This window comes from Mirounga leonina, unplaced genomic scaffold (genome assembly GCF_011800145.1).
Source record: "Mirounga leonina isolate KUSES-001 unplaced genomic scaffold, KU_Mleo_1.0 Mir_93, whole genome shotgun sequence".
Lineage (NCBI taxonomy): Eukaryota > Metazoa > Chordata > Mammalia > Carnivora > Phocidae > Mirounga > Mirounga leonina.
In genome coordinates this window covers 26,388,815-26,410,409 of record NW_023270854.1, presented here as the reverse complement: position 1 = coordinate 26,410,409, position 21,595 = coordinate 26,388,815, and the positions used below count along the sequence as shown (strand labels likewise).

The following is a 21,595-nucleotide window of genomic DNA, read 5'->3' as shown; positions in this document are numbered from 1 at the left end:
AGATGTTGGCAAGGATGCAGAGAAAGGGGAACCTTCTTACACTGTTGGTGGGAACACAAGCTGATATAGCCACTCTGGAAAACAGTATGGAAGTTCCTCAAAAATTTAAAAATAGAGCCACTCTATGACCCAGCAGTTGTACTACTTAGTATTTAACCAAAGGTTACAAACACAGTGATTCAAAGGGGCACCTTCATCCCAGTGTTTATAGACTATGGAAAGAGCCCAGATGTCCATCAACAGATGAATGGATAAAGAATATGTGGTATATATACACAATGGAGTATTACTTGGCCATCAAAAAGAATAAAATCTTGCCGTTGGCAAAGAAGTGGATGGAACTAGAGGGTATTATGCTAAGCGAAATAAGTCAGTCAGAGAAAGACAAATACCCTATGATTTCACTCATATATAGAATTTAAGAAACAAAACAGATGAACATAGGGGAAGGGAAGGAAAAATAAAAAGATAAAAACAGAGAGGGACACAAACCATAAGAGACTCTTTTTATTGTTATGTTAATCCCCATACATTACATCATTAGTTTTAGATGTAGTGTTCCATGATTCATTGTTTGTGCATAACACCCAGTGCTCCACGCAGAACATGCCCTCCTCAATACCCATCACCAGGCTAACCCATCCTCCCACCCCCCTCCCCTCTAGAACCCTCAGTTTGTTTTTCATAGTCCATCATCTCTCATAGTTCGTCTACCCCTCTGATTTCCCCCCCTTCATTCTTCCCCTCCTGCTATCTTCTTCTTCTTTTGTTTTTTTCCTTAACATATATTGCATTATTTGTTTCAGAGGTACAGATCTGAGATTCAACAGTCTTGCACAATTCACAGCGCTTACAAGAGACTCTTAACTGTAGGAAACAAACTGAGGGTTGCTGGAGGGGAGGGAGGTGGGGGGATGGGGTAACTGGGTGATGGGCATTAAGGAGGGCACTTGATATAATGAGCACTGGGTGTTATATGCAAGTGATGAATCACCAAATTCTACCTCTTAAACTAATAATACACTATATGTTAATGAAATTAATTTAAATTAAAAATTTTAAAAAAGAAGAAATTAAATAAAGGAGAGGAAAACCATGAACAAAAACAGAACAACAACAAAAAAACCCAAAATAAATGTAGTGTTTAATTAAAATAAGACTTCTTCCAATCTTTAGACCTCTGCAACTTACTTCTTTTCAACTTGAATTTAAGATCCTCTAAAATGTGCTAAGGGCAAGGAAGCTCTGAGGAGAAATTGCTTCGGTGTTTTTAATTTGACCACACAATTCAAAACAAATAAACAGTAATTAGTATCAATGCACAAGAATGCTTTTTGGAAAGCCATTATTGATCCACACATATGTACACACAGAATAATCCTGGAACAAAGTTAATTTTATTTCTCCTATGTCCTTATATATACTTTTCAAAAGTGGTGACTTGGCCTTTGTGAGACTTCTATATTAAAAAATATCTGCTATAGTGTTAGCTAATTAATGAGGTGGTTGACTAGGTTTTTAAATGAGTGTTGTTAAATGCCTTAGCTTTTATTAATTGCATGGGCCCCTAAACAAAAGAGTAATTGAAAATTTAATTACATCGATGTTTTTCTTCAAAGAACTGAGGCTTATTAAACTTTAAATGTTCAAACATTTAAGCATCTATTGAAATACCAATAGCTATAAACAATGTGCAGTTCTAAATACTAATTAAACAAACTCTAAATCACCGTAAAGCGAAGCTGAATTTTAAGTAACTTTTATGGTTTAAATGTTCTTCTCTGCTTTTCCGTAAGGAAGACTAACCACTTCACTACTGACCACTGCAGCAGCCTCGTGGGTATCTTCTAAAATGCTGTGGCTGCTGTGGGGCCATATTCTTCCTAGACGTGGACCAAGAAAGGGAGACTGATCGGACCACCTGGAACACTTTGCGAACGTCACACTGCTACTCTTGGAGACTTTTTTTGTGTGTTTTATTTCTTTTTCAACAACTAAAAGAGAATATGAGAGTGTACAGATATGAATTGGTATATTTGATGGTTTGGTTTAAAAATACCTTCTTTTGGAAAAATAACATTTATTAGGTTTTATTTTTAAATGCAAAAGTATATAAATCACCATCCAGATAAATCTTTATTTAAGAGTTTCTTTTATTTGAGAGAGAGAGAGCATGCGTGTGCATGTATGAGGAAGGGGAGGGGCAGAGGGAGAGGGAGAGAATCTCAAGCAGACTCCCCACTGAGTGGGAGCCCCAGGTGGGGCTTGATTCCAAGACCCCAAGATCATGACCCCGGCCGAAACCAAGAGTTGGGAGCTCAACTGACTGAGCCACCCAAGTGCCCCATCACCCAGATAAATCTTTTTTTTTTTTTAAGATTTTATTTATTTATTTGAGAGAGAGAAGGAGAGAGAGAGCATGAGAGGGGGGAGGGTCAGAGGGAGAAGCAGACTCCCTGCCGAGCAGGGAGCCCGATGCGGGACTCGATCCCGGGACTCCAGGATCATGACCTGAGCTGAAGGCAGTTGCTCAACCAACTGAGCCACCCAGTGCCCCATCACCCAGATAAATCTTGTATGCATCAAAAAATTTGATAAAGATCTCTGCTTTCCACTGTGATCGAGTAACAGGTGCCAGACTAGCCTTCCTACTGTACGCAGCTAGAAACCTGGCCTACGTATATGAATAATCTGTTTTCAGCCGGTGGACAGTGTGTTCACAAGAGAAGGGCTTCTGCTTGGAAGCAGTAACTGGGTTCTGACGCCCAAGGGGGTATCTAAGCAGAGCAGAGATGAGACCGAGAGTATAGTTTGGGAAGACTTAAATGGTTGACGGTGGGAGGAAAGGGGACCAGGGAGGAGGGGGCTCTGCAAACAAATTGCTCCATATTTCTGAGTTTTTGGCTGAATACTAAGCTGTGCATCTATAGAGTGAAAAATATACAAAGCTGGGGAAAACCCAGTTACCAGGGAACGATAAACTGAACAACTAGTGGTGTTCATATAACCTCCTTGTAACATTGAAAGACATTTTAATGCTAAGCAGCCCGAGTGGAGAAATGCTGTGGAAGAGCAGAGCACTTAGTGGATGTTCCAGGAAGGCTGTGCATTAGGAGTAAGCTAAACAAGCCCTAGAGTAAGGCCACTTAAGATCTCTCTTTCCTAACAAAGCTTAAAAGCGAGGCTTGATAGGATCAGACTTAACCACAAATAACTAAACTATCCACCAGAATAAAACTCAACATGCTTAAAAGAAGACAAGAAAATCCAGACATTCACAAAAACTGGCATCCAATAAAAAAACTACTAGCGATTGTAAGAAACAAAATCTAACAAAACCAGGACAAAACTCAGTCAACAGAAATAGATTCAGAAATAGATTCAGAAATAGTGGAGAAGACAGAATTGGCAGACAAGGACTTTAAAATAGCTATGATAAATATGTTTAAGGATTTAAGGAAAACAGAATTCTAAAGAGGAAAAAAACAGAAGATAAAAAATAAAACACAACTCACAGAGTTGAAAAAGACAGTATTTTAATCTGAAAGACTCATTAAAAACTATCTAAACTGCAGCACATAGAAAAAGTTTGAAGGAAAAAATGGACAAAAACCTCAGTGACATGAAGGACAATATCAAGGAGTCAAATACACGTTCAATTCATATCCCAGAGCAGTGACGAAGAGGAGAAAAAAATACAAGGAAATCATGGCTAAAAATTTCCCACAGATCCAAGAAACTCAAAAACTTCCAAGCAGGATGGACACACACTTGTTAGTTGTGACAAAGCAAGGTGCTTTGTTATGAGCTGCCCTCTGGAGACACCCATGTGGCAAGGAACGGAAGGAAGTTTCTAGCCAACTTGTAGGCTCCACACTCCACACTCCACACACCTAGCCAACAAGAAACTAAGGCCCACGGTCCTCCAGCTCATAAGGAACTGAATTGTGCCAACAACCATAGGGGCAGAAGGAACAGGTTTGGGTGATAGAAATGTTCTAAATCTGAATGGGAGTGCTGATTACATATGTGCACGCATTCATGGGACTGTGCACTTAAAATGAATGCATTGTACTATATGTAAATGATACCTTAATAAAGGTGATTTCAAAAGTGATATAAGAACTCACATAACATTTAACAGAAAGACATACAATGAAAAGTAAATGCCTTCTTCCCTACTCTCCACCCCCTGCCCATTTCTGCTTTCTCACCCTGTAAGAAACTATTATCTGTCGTTTCTTATATACCTATTTAGAAATATATGTACATGTCATAAGTGCATATGTATTTATATATTTTTTCTTTTCACAGAAGAGATCATTTTCTTCATTCTATATTTCCCCCTTACTTTATTACATATCTTGTAAGTCTTTTCACAAATGTTTATGGAGAGCCCGAGTCAGATACATTAAGTTCTGAGGATATGGTAGTGAAAAACAAAACAAAACAAAACACTGCCTCTACCTTCATGGTGATTATATTTTAGTAGGGAAGGCAGCTAACAGGTAAACAGGAACCCAAGGAGAGGAATTGCTGAAACATAAAATAGCCATAAGTCCAACTTTAGTAGGTAACGCCCAATAATTTCCCATAGTGGTTATATCAGTTTATATTGCCCTTACAATGCATGAGAATTCCTATTGCTCCACATCCTAAGCAATACTTGGTATTATCAATTATTTTTCTTTTATTTTATGTTTCTTTGATTACAAATGAGGTCAAGTACCTTTCTGTTAGTTTATTGGCCATTTGGATATCTCATTTTGCAAAGCACCTATTTCTCTTGTCCATTTTTCTATTGGGTGAGTTTGTCTTTTTAATTGAATTTTGGGGGAACTCACGATATGTTTGTATATTAATTCTTTTAAGTGCTGATATTATGCTCTCTTTTATGAACACAAATTCATATTTTAATAAAGGTCACTTTATTCATCTTTCCTTCTACAGTTAGTGGGTTTTTTGTATCCTAAGAAAATCTTTCCCTATTCCAAAATCATGAAGATATTTCTTATATTATCTTCTAAAAATCTTACTGTGTTCACATTTAGATTTGTAATTCATGTGAAACTGATTTGTGTGTGCATGCAAACATACACATGTCTGTATGTAAGGGATGAGGTAGGACATATACTTTTTCCAAAAGCATTTACTGAAAAGATGTCCTTTCCCACAGTATTCTTTGTCCATGTGCCTGCAGAATTGTTTCTGCACCCTCAAGTCTGTTCCACTGGTCTAGTTGTCTACTTCCTATGCTAATACCACACTGTCCTAATAACTGTAGTTGTGCAATCTCAGTATCTATTAAAGCAAAGACTTTTACTGGTTCTTTTTTGTCAAATGATTACTGTTACAACACATATTATGTATTTTAGAATCAACTTGTCAATTCCACAAAGATTGTTGGATTTTGATTGGGATGGAATTGAATCTGAAGATAAACTTGAGGAGAATTGACAAAAAATAATGAGTCTTCTGATCAATACCTATCCTTTTTATTCCAACTTTCTTAAATTTTTTCAGTAGCAATTTAGAAGTTTTCTGCATAGAGATTTTGCCCATCTTTTGTTAGATATGCTTTTAGTCCTTGATAACTATTGTAAATGGTTTTCATGTCACTGTAAATGGTTTCTTGTTTTTTTTAACTTCATCTTACGTTTATTGTTGATATGTAGAAATACAATTGATTTTTGTATATTGATTTTATTTGAGCAACACTGCTAAATTCCTTTATTGATTCTAGGAATTATTTGTGGATTCTTTTGACTTCTTTATCTATTCAATCATATTATTCATAAAGAAATACAGAGTTAATGCTTTTCAATTCTTATGCCATTTGTTTTTCTTGCCTAATCTTACTGGTTAAGACCTCTAACATAATGTTGAATAGAAGTGGGAATAAGAGGCATTATTGTTCCTGAGGGGGAGGTACTAGCAATCCAGGAACATTTTTTTTTTTTAAATGTAGGCTCCACACTCAGTGGAGCCCAGTGCGGCACTTGAACTCACAACCTTGAGATTGAGACCTGAGCTGAGATCAATAGTCAGATGCTTAACAAACTGAGCCACCCAGGTGCCCCTCAATCCAGGGACATCTTAATCCAGTTTCAGGGACTGAGATTTTGGACTGAGCTTGGGCAGCTTAACTTCTCCTCTGTCCTTATTCCTGGGACTGAGCCCTTCACAGGTTTTTAGCAGGGTGCCCTATTGTGCGGGGTCCCGGATTCCAACTTTTGCACCTATAGCACCTTCCGTTTGTCAAACATACTACTCCGCATCTTAGCCTCTTATAGGCAGGTAGATGAACTTGGGAAAAAGTGGTTTCAAATGCCTTGGTCACGTCTGTGACCCCCCATCCCCCCACCCCCACGCAGGTATATCTGTAGGGTAAAATCCTATTAAGTGAAGTTGCTATATGAAAGAGTTTTTATGTGTGTATATTTGACATATATGAATCTGCAGAATAAAGTTCTTATGGAAATAAATGAAAACCAGGGGCACCTGGGTGGCTCAGTCGTTAAGCATCTGCCTTCGGCTCAGGTCATGATCCCAGGGTCCTGGGATTGAGCCCCGCATCGGGCTCCCTGCTCGGCGGGAAGCCTGCTTCTCCCTCTCCCTCACTTGTATTCCCTCTCTCGCTGTGTCTCTCTCTCTGCCAAATAAATAATTAAAATCTTAAAAAAAAAAAAAAGAAAGAAATGAAAACCATCCAAATGAGAGCAGAAGCCCTTTATTGAGAACTTGCTGGAGCAAGGGAGTCAGGTATCATCACTTGCGTTTGGCAGAGAAAGGCAGGCAAGGGAATGGGAAAGCTTGACAGTAAAAAAAAAGGAAGGCTTCAGGTATTTTCTGACTGGAGGTTGTTGACTCGGGACTGCTGGAGGCAGGCTAACTAGAAGCAGGGTACCTTATCTGACTGATTTGGAGAGCATATTTGGCTTTCTTTGCTTGGGCCTCATTTGGAAGCTGGGGGCAAAAATCGGGAGGCTAGTAGTTGTTGACCAAATCCTGACCATTCTGGGCCAATTACTACAGAGGCTGTGATTTCGATTCCTGGGCTGCTCGCTGTAGAGTTTGTGGTTTGGTTTTCTAGGATGGTTGTTGCAGAGGTTGTGGTTTGGCTTCCTGAGCTTATGTGGGTCTGACCACTATCCATTGATATATTCAGTCTCTCATCCTAAAACTGATACGGCTGTACCAAAGAATATATACTATATTCAACATTTTGCCTAGTAACTTCAGTAAAAGTTGTATCAATTTATACGACTACTAGTAATGCATGGTAATTTGCTCCAACACAGCAGGCTGTTCTTTTGAACTTTATTCATGTAATAGGTAAAAATTTGTATCACATTATGTCTTTGATTTGCATTTTTATAAGATTGAGCATCTTTTCATACATTTAAGACTCATTTGTGTTTCCTTTTTAGTGGACTATCTTTTCCTATGTTTTGCCCATTTTTATAGTAAATTGTTGGTCCCTTTTTCCTGTTGATTTGTGGGTGCTTATTATACATAAAGGAATTTGGCCTTTTGACCATTAATAAAATTGTAAATATCTTTCCTGGACTGTTTTCCTTTGACCTTGTTTTTGATTTCTAAAATTTTTATGTAGCTAAATTTATCAGTCTTTTTCATTAATGGTTTCTAGGGTTTGTGTCCAAGAAGGCCTTATTTACTCTGAGATTAAAACAAAAACCAGGGGCGCCTGGGTGGCTCAGTCATTGAGCGTCTGCCTTCGGCTCAGGTCATGATCTCGGGGTCCTGGGATCAAGTCCCACATCGGGCTCCCTGCTCGGTGGGAGGCCTGCTTCTCCCTCTCCCACTCCCCCTGCTTGTGTTCCCTCTCTTGCTGTGTCTCTCTCTGTCAAATAAATAAATAAAATCTTAAAAAAAAAAAAACAAAAAAATAAAACCAAACCATGCCAAGTAGTTTTATTTCTTTAAGTACAATCTGGGGATACTATTTATTATTTAAAAGGTATCTTATTGTTTACTGAGAGGAGACTTGACAAAAGTATAATCAATCTTTTTTACATTTTATTTATTTTATTTTTTTTTAAAGATTTTTATTGCATCCCAAAGCCGCACGTACGGCTCCCACCATACCCCATGCTCTTCTGGACTTTCTTTCTTAACGTTTTGGTGACAATGAATTTTCCATAATTTATGTTTCTTCCACTAGTACATGATTGTATATTTATGCGATATAGCTGATTGCCATAAAATCTCCAAAATGGATGGGCTCAAGAACAGAATGCGTGACTCCTCCCACCTCCAAGATTGATGTTGTTTTTAAGTACCTGGATGCACGGTTTTCACAGGGTCGTCATTTTGTGCAGATAGGCACCCTTGGAACCAGAAAACATCTGCATCTTCAGATTCATTCTGCACCCAGGAAATCCAGCGGCTTCCTCTTCCTGGGGAACCAGTGCTTCTTGCTTTGGTTGGAAGGAGGACATCAACTCAAAGGCAGAAGTGGTAGTAATTGGCCTGTCCTCTGGGTAATGGAAGGTCTGGCAACACCGGTAATGCATCAGTGGGGACCTCTTTCAGCTTGGCTAAAGGGGCTCCGGACAGCCGCAGCTTCTCTGACTTGCTTTTGTTCACCTTAGGTAACCTCTGGCCCGAGTCCAAGTTTTCACTAGTGCTTTTAGAATTATTTTTAAGTCGCTTTTCTCCAAGTGCAGTAGCTGAAGTTTTCACGGTCATTTCCTTTTCCCTTTTTCTTCTGCGGCTAGTCATAGTATGCCTCCCAAGGCATGGTGGCTGCTTCCAATGCATCATGCAGATCAGCCTCCTCAATGTCAGGGAGGGAGTCCACTGACTTTCTCTCCAAATTAGAAGTTTTTATTTTCCCTTCCTGAGTCCTTGAGTTGTTAGAACTTTCTCTTTCACCTTGGGCAACAGACCTCTTGCCCACTTTCCTACATCTAAGCTGTCTAGACTTGGCTTGTTTTTGTCTGATTTGGTTTTCTGGGAGGCTTGTGCTTTTGCTTTTAAGGCATCTGATGCAACCACCCATGGAGGTGAAAACTTAGGGATGCAGTGGCCCTCTTCCTTCTTCCTTCACATCCTCACTGAGGCCATATCTTTGTGTTGTCTCAGGACAGAGGCCTTGGGCTTTCCTCTCTGGAGAAGACCTGGTGTGATTTCTGGCTGATCAAAGCCTTGGACTTCTCACGTCCCTTGGTACCCACCAGGAGTTTGTCCCTTTAGGAAGATTGGTGCCCCTTGCTTTGACTCACAGCCCCTTCCCCTTGGGGCCACCCAGGTGTCCTTCTTGCCTGAGGCCCCTTCTGTCCTGAGAGGCGGCAGAGTGGCCTTCTCCAGGCCTCTGGCATGCAACGTGGGCCTGTGGGGCATCTGTGCCTGTCCCCAGACAGCTCCTGGGGAGTAACCAGAAGATTCCTGCTCTGAGGACTAAACTGTAGCAAGTCTGTGGTTCTTCCTTGTCTCCTCTCACGACTGTGGGACACTGGGTGGGGCCTGTCAAGCTTGGAGGCTTTCCTGTGTTTTTTTTCTGTCTGTGCTCAGGGCAGTCCCATCGGCTGCTGGACGCTTTGCAGGGGTGTGGGTAGTCTCCCTCCATTGCAGCCTCCTGAAGAGCGGTTCCAGGGCGCTTTGGGGAATCCTCTTCTCCAAGTAGGGCTCAGCGTCTGATCCACAGGAGTCAACTTCTTCCCCTGGGCCACCGCCCCGGCAGGGCTGCGGATGTGCTGGTGTTGGTGCAGGCGAGTGACTGTCCTGCCCCTCGGGTCTCCCCGAGCATGGCTAGAGACCGGCCAGGCGGACGGCTCTTCGTATCTTGCTGCAGCTTCTTCGGGGGAGGCTGGTGGGCAGGCACACCCGCAGCTCCCGCACAGCTGGGTGCCCCAACTTCGCTGCCATCGCCCCGAGCCAGGCTTGCGTCGCGCCTCTGGCTGGGTGCGGGCCTGGCCCGGACTGGTGCTCCCAGCGGGAGCTAGGTCTGCAGTCTGGGTGCGCCCGACTCCCTGGCTTCTTCTGCTCGGGGTGGGGAGCCACTGAGCTGCAGCCCACGACGGAAGGAAGCCCCCTCACCAGATCCTGGCCTCAGAAGTAGCCCACCCACCCTCCCCTTGGGGGCTGTGACCCGCGCGCGCCCCGATGACATGAACTCCTGTGGGTGGTCCGTGGGCTGCCCCGCCCGCTCCGGCCCTGAGAATTAGCAGGAGCCAATCAGCAGTGACCACCTTAGCACCCTGGCCTGCTGTTGACCGTCTTAATTTTAACCTCAACTTAACCCAACAAAACGAGTTCTATTTCCCCCATTTTGTGGATGAGGAAACTGAGGCTTAGGGAGATCAAATTAACTTGCATGTGGTCACATCACAGAAAGAGGTGAAGCTGGAATCCGAATCTAAGTAGCTTAGGTCTAGGGTGAGCACTCACCTCTGAATAGGTGGAGGAATTGAAGCCTGAAGACAGGAGGGTTAGTCTAAAGTCGAACAGTTTAGTCCCGTGAGGACGGTAATAGTCCCTACATTTGGCTTGCCTCCAAAGCAATGGATGACACAGGCATCAAATAAATTCTTGAAGGACTGAATAGCCATTTGTTGTGACCACCTGAACATCCACAGTAGGGCCTGAGTCAAATCAGCCTAAGCACCCTCTTCCAACCCAATTATCCTTGAAGGCATTTACCCTTCTCTTAGAAGGACTACATTTTATTATTACTATTATTACCACTAAAAGTAATCACTTAATAGTCTTAAGATGGCAGCATTAATTACAGCTCCTTTGATTAGATCAGAACTGATTAGGTCCTAGTCAGATCTCCAGGAATGCATCTGGCCAGAACTCTTGCTCCAATCAAGAAAGTTCCATGGTCGCTCTTCCTTTATTTTTTTATATTTAAATTTTTTAATCTGTTGAAGAATTCTGGAGGTATACATTGTGAGGTATTATTATCAACTTTTCCCTCAATTCTTTCCAGTTGTCTTAACATTATTTACATAGTTTGTTCATATGGATGCCTATATTTCCCCCCATTATTCTAGGTTTTAAAGATATCTCAAGTCTTAGAATTTATTAGATTTAAGAATTCTTGGCAGTTATTGTTTTTGCTATTCTCAGTAGCATCAATTGGCAGTTCTAATATCACATGAACGCTTCCATAATCACAAATCAAGTTTAACGAAATGATAGGTAACAAAGAGAATAAATAAAATAAAAACAGCACATTCCCACAACCCGGATACACTAAGGTCTTAACCAAAGGTGAGTATATGGATAGACACTCTTCCAAATCCTTTTCTATGTGTGTATATACAGATATATGCACACACACACATGCTTTATCAAAATGAAATCATATTAAGTAGTGTTCTTTAACCAGCTAGTTCTCTAACCTGCATCATGCATTGTATCTGGTTGTTGGATCCCTCGGGTCTCTTTGAATCAGCACAACTTCCCTCACCCCCTACCTTCTCTATTGTTATTTTATTTTTAACAACACTGACTTGTTCAAGTTCAAGAAACCACGAGAATTGTTCTCTAGAACATCTCCCCTTCCCGATTTGTCTGGTTGCTTCCTTGAGGTCTCATCTGCAGCTCCATCTCTGGTGAATGAGAAGCTGGTTCTAAAGGTTTGATGGATTTCAGTTAAATCCTTTATTTACCTCATAGGCGATATTGAGAACTTCACATTGTATACATCAGGAGACTGATGGTGCCTGTGACGGCAGTCTGATCTCCCTATCGTGCCGCTCTGTGGTAAACAGAAAGTAGCCTGTCAGCATGAGCTTTTGAAAAAAACACAAATACCGTAATTCCATAACCTAGTTCAGGGTTGAATAACAATGGGGTGGTATGGAACATCTCTTTCAGTAGACTTTATACTTCTCTGAAATCCCAAATTCCATAACCAGTTCATACTCAGGATTAACAACAAATGCCTCCTCTCATGGAACACTGTTCTGGAGCATAGCTGATCAGTTCTGACTACATATTAGATACAATAAAGGCCTTTCCTGGATCTGTAGACACCTTTTTGGTAGTTCTAGTGCTTTGTCAAGTTGTACAGCATTTGAAACTTAGGAAGTTTCCTGGTAGAAACAGGAGGTAATCAGGAAACAAACGAAAAACAAATTAGAACCTATGGGTATATATTCAAGCTTTTAAGTGAATATTAGATGCAGGGACTGTAAAATAGAACGATAATAAAAACATTTGAAAGAAGAAGTGTGTCCTTTTTAACTGTTTGTTTTGAGATGGAAAGCTTAATGCAAACTTTGGATCTTATTACAGAAATTGAAACGAGCTCATGCAAATTAATCTCCATTGCACCCGTAAAAAAGAAATTAAAAGCACTAATGTTGCATGTGGTATATACACAGTAACATTTCCTAAAGAACTTCTGGGTCTAAAACTAGGGATGATATTCAATGCTTCCTTTTCCTCAGGCTACAGTATCACAGGATTCAATTTTGAATCTGATAATGGAGGCATTTTTGTTGCACAATTGCTCACAAAGGAAATGAAGGAAGAAGAAAACAGCCAGATCACTGAAGCAGAGACAAATGAGATACCGCAGTTGGTGTTCACTTCTGGACCTCCTTTCTTGGGTAGACAGAAATTAACTGAGCATTTAATTGTGTCCATTTCAGGGGCACACCATCTTTTACAGTTTAAATTGACCATGTGTTGGTGGCCCATTCTCAGTTTTTTAATTCAGAAGACAACTTCCTATGCTAATCTAGATTGACATGAGTATAAAGATGTTACAGATCTGGTAAACTTTACACTCTTAATTAACAAATTCATGAGACCACATTCTGTGTTTCAAGTAATAGCACATCTTAAATATTTAGCATTAGATATTTGCATAGTATTTTCTTATATCTTTTTTTCTATTCTTACGAAATTCTGAATTCCCATCAAACTCATTTCAAATAAAAAGCTGAAGTATTATTTCAAGGCCTGGAGCTTCCAAGTATAAGCTGTTTTGCCGTGTGCTTAGTAAGAAAGCCCTTTTGGAAGCATCTTCATTACCAAACAGAATTCTAAGTCACTGACCCAAAGGGTGTCCCTCAGTCCCCATTGTCTGCCATACACATTAGGACTATTTGCCAAACTTGGTGATTCCAGCCAAAAACCCCTAGATATACTCTTGACTGGAGTTGGGACAGCTACCATTTTCCAGGAATGTAATCAAACCCCTAGACAAGCTATTCTTTGAAGAATATGGTCAACATTGCCCAGATCAGCCTAGGATCCAGAGGTGCCTCCATCCTAAGAATGAGAGCTTTGCCTTCCTAGTCATCCTGCTCTACTCTGAGTTCCCCAGGTCAGTGGTTCACTGTTTAGGTGGCACTCCAAGGATTCTAACAGGAGTCTGAGGGAGGTAATTCTGACAGACCCTCCAGCTTAAGTTTAGTTGGGGTGGCTGTGAGACCCAAGCTGCTAGCTATGGATGGCGGACAATAAAACTCCTGGGTTTCTCTGCATCTGTGCATGCGAAGTGAGGTGAGGTGGGGTCTGGGGTCACGGGAGTGGGACGTGTGGTGTGGAGGAGGTGCCTTTGTATGGATCTTTCCCTTCCAGTGAATGAGAACACTGCCCTGTACCCCATACCCCCCCAAGGCTGGAGCAGAGAACCTGGATGTCAGAGGTGGTAGATGTAATCCCTTGGCCTAGAAATTTTCTGATCTGTGAACAGTTGAACCCAAGCTGAAGTTTTGTTTGCTTCTTACTTACCAACATTACATTTAAACAATTCAAAAGTATGTGGATTGACCCTTAAATTCCTGTGCCCCCAGCCCCTTCCTCTACCCAGAGGTAATTACATACCTGGGTTTTCATTCCTTACTTTTTCTAAGAGTGAAAGATTGTGGCTGTGTATTTCTGTGACTTTTCACTTTACAACAGGTCTTAGAATTAGGTAGATCTATATATGCTGGAATAGAAATATATATTTTTTAAGATTGACATAGAGAGACACAGCAAGAGAGGGAACACAAGCAGGGGGAGTGGGAGAGAGAGAAGCAGGATCCCCGCTGAGCAGGGAGCCCGATGTGAGGCTCGATCCCAGGACCCTGGGATCATGACCCGAGCCGAAGGCAGTCGCTTAACGACTGAGCCACCCAGGCGCCCCTGGAATAGAAAGATTTTTTAAGACATATTATTAAGTGAGGGGAAAAAGCAAGATGCTCAACAGTATAAACAAAATTATTCCATTTTTGTAAATTTTTAAAAAGTTGCGCATATGTATGTTGATATATTCATAATTCCTTTCTGAACCATTACATGAGAAATTAAAAATAGTGGATAGCATTAAGAGAGAATCTTGTCTTTTTAAACTGTTTGTACTATTTGAAGTTTTCCTTTGTTAAATTTAATTCAAGCTTGTATTTTAAACTTTCTTTCCCTGAGTAACACAGTTTTTGGGGTGGGCAGTGAGTGGGTGGAAAGAAGATGTGATGTCTTCAGAATCTTTCCTCATCAGTGTATAAAGACCCACCTCATTCTTCTGACTCGTGCATTGCATTCCACCATGAGCTCGTGCTGTGACTTATTTAACCACTAATGGACATTAATAGCCTGTTCCTATTTTTTTGCGAATACAAATAATGCTGTATTAAACATCCTTGAGGGCGCCTGGGTGGCTCAGATGGTTAAGCGTCTGCCTTCGGCTCAGGTCATGATCTCAGGGTCCTGGGATCAAGTCCCGCATCGGGCTCCCTGCTCCTTGGGAGCCTGCTTCTCCCTCTGCCTCTCTCTCTCTCTCTCTCTCTCTCTGTCTCTCATGAATAAATAAATTAAATTAAAAAAAAAACAACAAAAAAAAATCCTTGAACATTAATCATCGTGCATACATGGACTATTTCTATAATATAGTATAACTGATCTTCTATAGTGTAAATTGCTGGGAGTGGAATTGCTGGGTCAACGAGTACGTGCATTTTTCATTTTGATAGATTTTGCCAATTTGCTCTATAAAAGGGTTGTACTAGTTTACATTTCCACAAGTCATGTCTGAGTACATGTTCTTTCATACCTTGCCAAGCCTGGGTATTATCTGGATAACATTATTAAGATTCTGCATTTAAAGAAATTGGAGATTCTTACTGAAAGAAGCTTAGTTTTGTCCAATGAACTGAAGAAATATTAACAACACTTAAGGTGGTTTCTTCAACTTTTATGTGCATGGACAATGATGACAAAACCAAAAAAAAAAAAAAAAAAAGTACAGTAAAGGGACATGAATGCCTTCTGGATGGTTTTGCGTTTTCTTTTCTTCCCGGTAGTCCCGGGAGTCTCACCTGGACTCCCGCAGACTGAGCTGCTCGTTACAGCCGAGTCATCAAACACATAAAGGAGTGCCGGAGGCAGCCCAGCCCACGATGAGACCAGGCTCTGCCATCAGGCTGGTGAGCAGGCTCTCACGGGGGTGTGGGCGATAAGCAGCTCTTTCTCCCCACCATTTACATTTTGAAGCATTCCAAAATGTTGCATGAAATGATTTCCATTTTCAGTCAGACCATTTGTTTTATATATCAGGGTAAAAAATTACTCAAATTATTTACATTCATTTTAGCCTTTTTTTCTCTACCTCTCCCCATTTGTTCTTGGCATTTTAAAACAGCCTTATTTGAGATATAATTAACATACCATGCAACTCACCCGAAGTATATTTACAGAGAGATACAACCATCACCACTGTAACTTCAGAACATTTTCACTACCCGAAAAAGAAATTGTGCCCCTTAACTATTTCCCATCCTCATTCCTCCATCCTCCTCTGCCCTCCCATCCCCTTTTCTTTTCTTCTTTTTTCTTTATTTTTTAGTGAGCTCTATGCCTAATGTGAGGCTTGAACTCACGACCCCGAGATCAAGAGTCGCATGCTCCACCCACTGAACCAGCGAGGTGCCCCCCCATCCCCTTTTAAAAACCTCTCTCCCGGGGCGCCTGGGAGGCTCAGTCAGTTAAGCATCTGCTTTCAGCTCAGGTCATGATCCCAGGGTCCTTGGATGGAGCCCTGCCTGCCGGTCCCCCTGCTTGTGCTCTCTCTCTCTCTCTGACATATAAATAAATAAAAAATCTGTAACAAACAAACAAACAAACCAAAAACAAAACCCAAAAACAACAAATATCTCTCCCAAGATCTTTTTCTGTTCCCCTAATAAGTTTTCTGGCTCTACCCAGACTCATCTTCAGGAAATTCAGAGCTATCAGCCAAACCCAGTGCAGTGTGTGCGGTCCTGGGGAGCACAAGCAAAACACTCCTTAGCTAATTTTTCTCAGCACCCTACTCATAAGAGAACTTGTGCATCTGTGCCTGTTTAGATTAGGAAGAAGTGCATGCTTCCAGTGTGAAGGATGGAGAGACTCTGAAATACATGAACAAAGCAACTAACAGCTGTTGAGCACCCACCAATCACTGACCCTGCTATGGGCACAGCTCCCCACAGTTTGCAAAACACTGTCCGGTTGGGAGTGGCACTAGTCAGTGTCCAGGGAAGTCCCTCTGAGAATGGACATGGCTCTCATGGCTCTTGTAAGGGACACCATTCATGTGTTACTGTGTGAGGTCAGCTAAGAAAGCCTGTCTGGTAGCCATAATTGTTTGATTTTAGCAAATTTGGCACACGGATTTTGGCAAGTTAAAATAGCAGCTTCTCTCTAATCTGTGGTTAATGTGCAGGGGTAGGAGTGGAATTGATGAGGAGGGGGTGAATGCAGGGGAGGAAATGATGAGGGGAAGAGCACTGGATTCTGATCTCAACTCTGCAGGCTTCTGAGCAAATTCCTCATTTATCTGGATCTTGGGTTCCTGAGACTCAATGATCTCCCAGTACCTTCTAGACTCTTCAAATTCTGAATCAAAACCCCAAGCGTGAACTTGAGAATTTGTATATTTAGAAGCATAGCCTATCACTTTTATTACTGCTTACTTAACAGGTGGTTATATTTTTATTTTGCAAACTTGCTTTGGACTGAGTTTTGTGATGACTGTCATCTTTATTATGAGCATCATTTATTATGAGCATAATTTGGAACTGACCTGGATTTCATGAAGCGCTTCTCCTCCTAATACACTAGATGGCACCAGAGGCAAGGCAAATCAAATTCCCCCAAAAAAGGCGGGGGAGGGAGGGTAGGTTTTGACTACCAAAGTCAAAGTTATTGAATATGGTAAATTCAAAAGGTTTCCGTCTTTATCAAGAATCGTTGTGTCAACATCTTCAGAAAGATGAGCAAACACTGCCAGTGTTAAACATCTTAATATCAGGATAGTCTTTGATTTTGTGTAGCAGCTTTCAAACTGTGACTGTGACCAACTGTAAGATATCTTAGATTGGGACCCAACCCATATACACACATGCTAAAGCAACAGAAGTTCCACGGAGCAATCCTAAGCTTTCTTCCCTGTCACGAATTCTGAGACAATTCTCTTGCATTGAAGGGAAGCCTTGGGGGCATCGGGGGGGGGGGGGGGGTGGAGGGTAAATGACACATTATCTGATGTATTTGATGGTGAGGAAAGTGATGAGGGGCCTTTAGAGGTGTGTTGGTGTTTCAAAATGAGCAATAGGTATACAGAAAAGTAACCAAGCTAAAAAAAATGAGGCAATTATTCATTCCAAGAAAAATAATGTACAGAAATGGAAAAGTACTTTCTGGTTCAGCAGTGAACATTGTTTACATGGTTACAATAATAGAACGACCGAATACTGGTATCACTGTAAGGGGAGGGGAGGGTGAAAAGTTGGATGGCAGCTTAGTTCTCATCTACCTTAACAGGATGTGACTAGTGAATGCCTAATATTCACGTATCATGGAACACTGATATATTTAGAAACGTGGAGGTAAATATCAGAAGAAACAGCTAAAGTACCTAAGGTTGTTGCGTCTAGGGAGTGGGTGGGGGTGTGGTAGCGGAGTGGGGTAGAGACTATTGTTTTTCTTTAAAAATGTATAGTGCTATTATTCAGCCTTAAAAAAGGAAAAAAAATTGGACACATACTACAACATGGATGAACCTTGATGACATTGTGCCGAGTGAAATTGGCTAGACACCGAAGGTCAAATACTGAATGAGTCCACTTCCATGAGGGACCTAGTAGAGGCCAATTCAGAGAGACGGGAAATAAAATGGGGGTCGCCAGGGCTTGGGGGGTGGGGGGAGGGCATTATTGCTTAATGAATACAGAGTTTTAGTTGGGAGAGATAAAAAAGCTCTGAGGACGGATGGTGGTGATGGTGGCACAAGAGTATAAATGTGCTTGGGCGCCTGGGTGGCTCAGTTGGTTAAGCGACTGCCTTCGGATCCTGGAGTCCGGGGATCAAGTCCTGCATCGAGTCCCGCATCGGGCTCCCTGCTCGGCGGGGAGTCTGCTTCTCCCTCTGACCCTACCCCCTCTCATGTACTCTCTCTCTCATTCTCACTCTCTCAAATAAATAAATAAATCTTTAAAAAAAAAAGAGTATAAATGTGCTTAATGCCACTCAACTATACATATAAACAGCTGAAATGCTACATTTTATCTCATGTATGTTTCAGCACGCCAAAAAAGCAATGTAAGAAGAAAAATAATTTATGGTGCTGTTTGAATTTTAAATAGCTGTCCACCCACTTTAATTTCAGTACATTAATTTTTAGAAAGCTTTGGATGAATGAAAAGTTTTCGTATGTGTCGTGAGCGTGAGTGTTTGCACATAGATTTTATGATACGATTTGGGCCACTCAGGGGCCTTTTTTGCTTTTATCCAGTTCTTACCTGTATTCTTCTTAAAGATGTTAGGTAAGCTATTCTCAAGTCAGGGAGGTATTACTGAAAGTAGGTAATTTATGAATACATTTCAGGGGCATCTGAGATACCAGGTAACTAAATGTAGCACATGAACACTGAATAAATGTACAGATACATCCAGTTTGAATAAGGACATTATTACGCAGGAATTTCCCTTTTCTGGCCTCTGTTACTCTCAGTGGATATTCTGGATGTTTGGCTGTGTAGTCACCTGCTGAATGGCTTACTGGAATTCGTCACCACATCTGTGCTGGGACTAGGTGGGACTCTCGAGTGAAGCGAAGATGTCGTAGCAGGTGAATACCTGTGATGTCAGAGCTGATTTCTAGCTCATGAATTTCTCTTTACCATCGCTTTCCTTAACCTGGCCCAAATAGGAGTGTATATATCCGCTTCTTTGCAGTTAGGAGCAATAAAATGCCAATTAGCTTGGCCTTAAAAAGTTGACTAGCAAAGCGCAATTCTAATTTAAATCACCGTCCCTTCAGTTTACAATTGAGAAGACAGCTCTAAGAAGAAGACAATGGAAAATAACTTTATATATCCTTAGAGACGTCAAACTGCCTTCCAGCCTTTAAGTCATGCTTCTTGGTTTTGACAGGTTACATTTCCCTTCAACAGTTTATTGCTATAAAAAGAGTGTTCTATCTCATTGTCATCCCATTTAAATTTTCCTTTTTGTTCACAGTGCGAGATGAGGACAGAAGCACGACGAAAAAATCTTCTTGTTTTGATTTTGCATTACTTAACACAAGAAGGGTATGTTACATTACAAATATTTACAGAGATGATTCCTCTCTTTCTCTGACCCCCACTTTTCCAGATACACACTTACCAAAATAGTTCATAGAATTTATTTTTTAGAGCAGTTTTCTATTTATAGAAAAACTGAGCAGAAAGTATAGAGACCTCCCATCTATTGGGAATCCCCCTGCCCCAGCCAGTCTCCCCTGTTATTAACATCTTACATTGGCATGGAACACTTGTCACAACTGGAGAACCAATCTTGATACGTTCTTGTTAGCTGACATCCATAGTTTCCATCAGGGTTTACTCTTGGGCTGTATAATTCCGTGAGCTTTGACAAATGCATAATGTATCCAGCGTTGTAGTATCATATCCAATAGCTTTGCCCTAAAAATCCCTTGTGCTCTGCCTATCCCTGCCCCCATGTTCAGCAACCCAGACACATACTTTTATTGCCTCATTTACATAGATATTATTCCCATTACGCATTTGAAAACTTTAACAAAGCTACCCAGGTCCTGAGATACCTTCCCTTTCCCGTTCGGGTTTCAGGCCTATCAAATGAGATTCCTGGGGTCCCACTGCTGGGTATCTACACAGAAATAATGCTCTTATTCCTCAATTCTCCTTCCCTCAAAATAAAGGTAACGCATTTACCTGATGACCTGTGCTTGACTCTCTTTTCTGGGTAATGCCATCGATAACTGGCAGGGGAGGAAATTGTGAAGCATTTGAATTTGGCCACCTACCTGATTCAGAAGCGTGCAAGCCCTTACAATGAAGGCTGCCAGTGTTCTGGGTTTTGTGAGGAAGAGAGCTCATCCACTATTTACTTTCAAGTTTCCTTTCTTTCCAAGTTTCAGCCAGGAAGAAAATATTCGGGTTTCAGGCTTAGGGCTTGAACTTTCAAGTTAAAGCAGCAGGTCTCAACTGGGGTGATTTTACCCCTTGGAGGACATTTGGCAATGTCAGGAGATGTTTCTGACTGTTACAATGGCACCTAGTGGGGAGAGGGCAGGGATGCTGCTAAACATCCTTCAGTTCACGGGACAGCAACCCACAACAGAGTTATCCAGCCCCAGATATCAACCGTGCCAAGACACTGTATCAGGAGGAACTGTGAAAACAAAAAGACAAACAAAGAAAAGTCAGCATAGTTTATCCCTTCTCCTACAGGGCTTACTGTGTATTTACAAAGCATGCATTTCCCCTTTCTGCCCCAAGATGGCCCCTTGCATCTCGAATTAATGAAAATTCTACTAGAGTTGATCATTTTCCTGAGACCCGCTGGTTAAAGTACTTATGAGTGGATCCTCAAGATGAAAAGTAAACTGTCAGAAAAGTAGACCTACCTTTAACAAAATACTAAGAATTTATTCTCACAAAGAGGATAAATTATAGTGGATTGGAATAAACAAAAAAGCTTTGTAGAGAAGGTGATGTGAGCTGGTCTTGAAAGATGTATAGAATACGGATAGACAGACATGATGGACGAAGATATTCTAGGCAGGCGCGGAGAGAAAAAAAGGAAAGAGAAGAAAGAAAGGAAAGAAAGAAAGAGAAAGAAAGAAAGAAAGAAAGAAAGAAAGAAAGAAAGAAAGAAAGAAAGAAAGAAAGAAAGAAAAAGAAAGAAAGAAAGAAAGAAAGAAAGAAAAGAAAGAAAGAAAGAAAGAAAGAAAGAAAGAAAGAAAGAAAGAAAGAAAGAAAGAAAGAAAGAAAGAAAGAAACGGCACGACCTAAGTGGAACAATTAGGTAAACAGAAAGACCAGAGGTTGACTATCAATTGACACTTACAATGTCTTTAAAATTAGCAAGGTCACTGGAAATAATCATGGCATCCTTGTTTAAGAAAGTTCAAGTTTCCAACTGCCCTGAATCTGGGGCAGGGAAGAGAGCATAATAAAGTTTTCTCCTACTTTCCCAGATTAGAATCAAACAGCAAGAACTCTGTCCTGCAGCAGGAATTCTTAATCTGAGGCCCTTGGATGAAATTGTATGCTAACTTGTGCATATTTGCACACTTTTCAGGAGAGAGTCGTTGGTTTCAATAAGAAGTCAAGAGTTAAGA

General features: G+C 41.1%; 1 long non-coding RNA gene across 1 annotated transcript; it reads right to left on the bottom strand.

Moving 5' to 3' along the window:
- Positions 1-8,106: 8,106 nt before the first annotated feature.
- LOC118004658 lies at positions 8,107-20,635 on the bottom strand. Its single transcript, XR_004677660.1, has 3 exons — positions 20,276-20,635; positions 19,748-19,857; positions 8,107-11,731 (listed from the first exon to the last, which is right to left on the bottom strand). It is a non-coding gene; the product is annotated as an uncharacterized LOC118004658 (long non-coding RNA).
- Between the last annotated feature and the right edge of the window lie 960 nt (positions 20,636-21,595).